Below are 4307 nucleotides of genomic sequence, written 5' to 3'. Positions count from 1 at the left end.
GGTATGGAGTGAAGGTGTATAAGCTCTGCGAGAGCGAGACAGGATATACTCATGCCTTCCGGGTATACGAGGGTAAGGATAGCTACCTTGACCCTCCAGGTTGCCCAGATCATCTGGGCACCAGTGCCAAGATTGTTTGGGACCTAATATTCCCCCTTATGAACAAAGGCTACCACTTGTATGTAGATAACTTCTATACAAGCGTCCCTTTGTTCAAGCTGCTGTATTGTTTCGATACGGTAGCTTGCGGTTCTATAAAAAAGAACCGCTTGGGTTTCCCACAACGCCTGGTACGAACCCGGCTAGGAAAGGGGGAGACCTCAGCTCTACGCCAAGAGGAGCTTTTGGCATTGAAGTTCAGGGACAGAAAAGAGGTGTGCATGCTGAGCACCATCCACGATGAGAGAACCGTGGAGGTTTCTGTCCGTGGCAGAGCTGGGGTCACTACAAAGCCAGTGTGCATCAGGGCCTATAACAAGCACATGGGTGGAGTTGATCTGTCAGATCAACTCCTACAGCCCTACCTCATTATGAGGAAGACAAAGGCCTGGTACAAGAAGGTTGCAATTTATCTAATGCAAATTGCAACCTATAACGCTTTTTTGCTGCACAAAAAAGCAGACACTGGGCTGAAGCTGTCTTTTTTGCAGTTTCAGCTCGAAGTAATTTCAGGTATCTTGTACCGTGATGCACCTGGTCCCCAAGTAGTGATGGGAACCAACAGAATTGGGGCTACCCATTTTATTTTTAAAATCCCCCCTACAGCAAAGAAGCAGAATCCCCAAAAGAGATGCAGGGTATGCTACAGCAGGGGGCAAAGAAAGGACACCACATTTTACTGTCCAGATTGCCCTGGAAAACCTGCACTCTGTGTCGGTGACTGCTTCAAGCTGTATCACACAGTTTCCCATTTTTAATTTTTTTTTTGTTCCTGCTCCATTTTTGTATTTTTTTTTAATTTTTTGTTACATTTACTGTTTTTTAGCTTTTATTTGCTCCACCATTTTTAAGCGTTTTTATTTGCACTGTCAAGTGACCCCTGTGTCCATTCCGTGGCATGAGGGACCACTTAAGGTGCTAGATCAAATCCCTTCTTGGAGATAGGCCAGGCTTTCTTGTAACCTGTCCCTACTGATAGTTGGGTACAAGCATTTTTCTTTACCCAGATGTAAAATTCCTACTGAATTTGAATTGCTCATGTTCCAAATGTGGCCCTTTTGCCCCCAAACAATCTGACAAACCCATGCATGTGGGGTATCAATGTACTCAGGAGATGTTGCTGGACACATATCTGGGTGTTGTGTGACAGCAACATATACCAGGAGCTGTAATTTCACACCTGAAGTACAAAGTATGTGAAAAAAACACCAAAAACAATTACTATCCCAAACTTTGACAAGGGTTGGTGGTAGGATTAGCGCATGGAAAGGGTTAAACTATCAGCATCTAAAATACCCTGGGGTGTCTAGTTTTCAAAAATATATGGTTTGGTGGGGTAAATTTAATTTGCTGGCTTCAAAGATGCCCCAAATACCACATAGAGACAGAATTACCAGATTCAGAGAAAAATGGTTTTGAATTAGCAAAACGCTACTTGTACTTATTGCCCCATAACGTGTAGAAGAAAGCAAAAAAACATAAAAACATTGGGTATTTCTAAACTCGGGACAAATAGTAGAATCTATTTAGCAGGGTTTTTCAGTAGTTTTTTATGATGAATAAAAGATTTTTCAAATAAAAGTGAGAAAATGTGTTTTTTTTTCAATTTTTCGTCATATTTTATTATTTTTATTATAGGAAATTACATCATATGAAAAAAATTTGGTGTCTGAAGAAAGCCCTTCTTGTCCTGAAAAAAACAATATATAACTTGTGTGGGTTTAGTAAATGGGTTAAGAGAAAATTACAGCTAAACACAAACACCGCAGAAACGATAAAACAGCCATTGTCACGAAGGGTACAAAAAGTAAAATCAGCCTTTGTCACGAAGGGGTTAAAAAGCTTTCTGGAGGCAGAGTAGCATATAGGGGTTAAAAAGAATATCAGGGAGGCAGAGTGGCATATAGGGGTTAAAAGGAATATCAGGGAGGCAAAGTGGCAAATAGAGGGTTAAAAGGAATATCAGGGAGGCAGAGTGGCATATAGGGGGTTAAAATGAATATCAGGCAGAGTGGTATTAAGGGGATATAAGGCATAACTCGGGGGCAGGTTTGCAAGTAAAAGGAGATAAAGAACAAAAAAAAATGCATTTTTCTATTTAGTCTGCATGCACAGAAAGTGCCCCCATTAGCGCATCTCTCACTATTTATAAACACCTTTTCGGGGGTTATTATGGCTGTAGAACACAGATTACACAAAGGGCTTTTTTCTCAAAAGTCATACACCATGTCAACAATCTTATTTGGATTTTTCTTCTGTTCACTCACTTTGCATTTTGTTAAATGATAACAAGAAACTTTTAACATGTCTATTTTGAAGACATTCTTACCCCCCCACCCCACATACACACTTGCTGAAATTGTTGCAGAGTACTGTATATACACACTTATTTGTATATACCTGTATATCTTTACTGATATGATTCCATTTCTGTCCATGAGTAAATGCACTGTTACTACTCAGATTTTGTACACAAACTGCTATTCTCTCTCATCTCGTTCTCTGTGTCTCATTATGTTTATATGCATTATTTGAAACATTGCAGGCTGCATTCATGTGACATTGTATTTTATTTAATGTAAACCAGATCGTGAGAACAGTTTATGCAGTGTAGGTTAAAATCATGTTAAATTACTTTAAATCTAATATTCAACCTGTCTTGGCAGAACGTATGGACCAAATGTGCTAGCTGATTCCTTGTTCGCATCATGCACCATTCACCAATTGTCCGCCTGTTGTCAACAGCATTTTGAGTGCAATGCTTCATCATTCAAATCATCGCATTAAGCTTCATGACTTTCAGACTTATAGTCAGTCACTGATTTTCTCATACATGGACTTTTTATATTTAAACGTTGGAGAGTTGTAAGGGTTTAAAATTACATTCATGGGGCTTAATTCAATATTTACAGTTGCAATAACCCATTTTGAACAAAATGCCTTTCTCATTCATGCAGCTGATAAAGTAATTTATGTTTTTAATGTACACGCTCATATATTAGGATGTAATAATTCTGCTGTGAAGTAACCTAAAATGTTTTAAACATATTGTATAGTTGACCATGCACAATTATCTTGGTACCCATACAGAGTTCTAGCGACCCCACTACTACAATGAATCATGTAGTAATCATGTTGCTCTTTATGCGCTATGCGTGCTTTCAATCACAGTATGTTACAATCGTGTGACTCGTGTTTTGTGTTGTGTTTTTTTTCCGGATATTACAATTTGCAATCTAGAGATACAAATTACACAGATTTGTTAATATTCAACAATATAGCACCCAGCCATTGTCGCCAATCTGTATAATGTACTTAACCTGGTGTTTTGTTGTCTTTTAAGGTTTTAATTTGTCTTTTGTTAAATGCAAATACTGAAATAAATGCTATTTTGAATGATTAAAAACCTGAAAACATGGAGCACTTCATATAACAAAGTTCCTATAAATTAGGTACATTCTTAAAAAATATATATTTTATTCTCTTCTCTGCCTCACAATATTATGGATTATTCCATGAATGTGAAAATATAAGCAGCCTGACAGGCTAATGTTTCTTCAAGTTCCTATTAAAGTATGTAAACACCATTTCATAGGTTTAATCATTTTTCTTGTTTGATAGATAAAATATCATTTAAAAAAACTTATCTTATACACTGCCTTCATTTATATACTTTATTAGATGGTCTTATCTGGTCAGAATTCATAATCTACGTCTGTCTTCCTATCTTAGTGGCTGAAATATTACGTTCAATGTCTCTATTCCGCACATACGGGAACCCACTAATATTGTGTGTGAGTATAAGTAGCTTATATAGGGAATCAACAATATTTAGGCAGTTTGTAGAAATGGTGTCCTTACTAAAATAAAGATGAGAATCCCACCCATGTTTTTAAAACTAAACTTTTCATTAAATGTAAAAACTTGTAAAAACCCAGAAGGAGAATACATTTTGTAATCACTAGCCTTAAATTAGGAGCAGTGGAATTGCCTGTATAAATGGATAAAACAAACGTGTTTAATGTAATTTAAATAGGCAATGTCAGTGGTACTAATTAGAGACTAGTTATTGGTAAAGATAATTTATCAGCATAAAATCAATACAGTTGCCTGTTTGTGGGGGAAAAAAGCTGCATATAGCCTAGAGT

The 4307-nt window shown here is 37.2% G+C and overlaps 1 non-coding gene across 1 annotated transcript; it reads left to right on the top strand.

Annotated features, from left to right (window-relative positions):
- The first annotated feature begins 1020 nt into the window (after positions 1–1020).
- LOC149298089 (small nucleolar RNA SNORA35) lies at positions 1021–1150 on the top strand. Its single transcript, XR_016272463.1, has one exon. It is a non-coding gene; the product is annotated as a small nucleolar RNA SNORA35 (small nucleolar RNA).
- Positions 1151–4307: the final 3157 nt, after the last annotated feature.

This window comes from Sceloporus occidentalis, unplaced genomic scaffold, assembly GCF_023333645.1.
Source record: "Sceloporus occidentalis isolate IW3139 unplaced genomic scaffold, rSceOcc1.0.p SCAF_35, whole genome shotgun sequence".
In the NCBI taxonomy this organism is placed as follows: Eukaryota; Metazoa; Chordata; class Lepidosauria; order Squamata; family Phrynosomatidae; genus Sceloporus; species Sceloporus occidentalis.
Note: the sequence above shows the minus strand (reverse complement) of the source record. Positions and strands in the feature narration are given on the sequence as shown.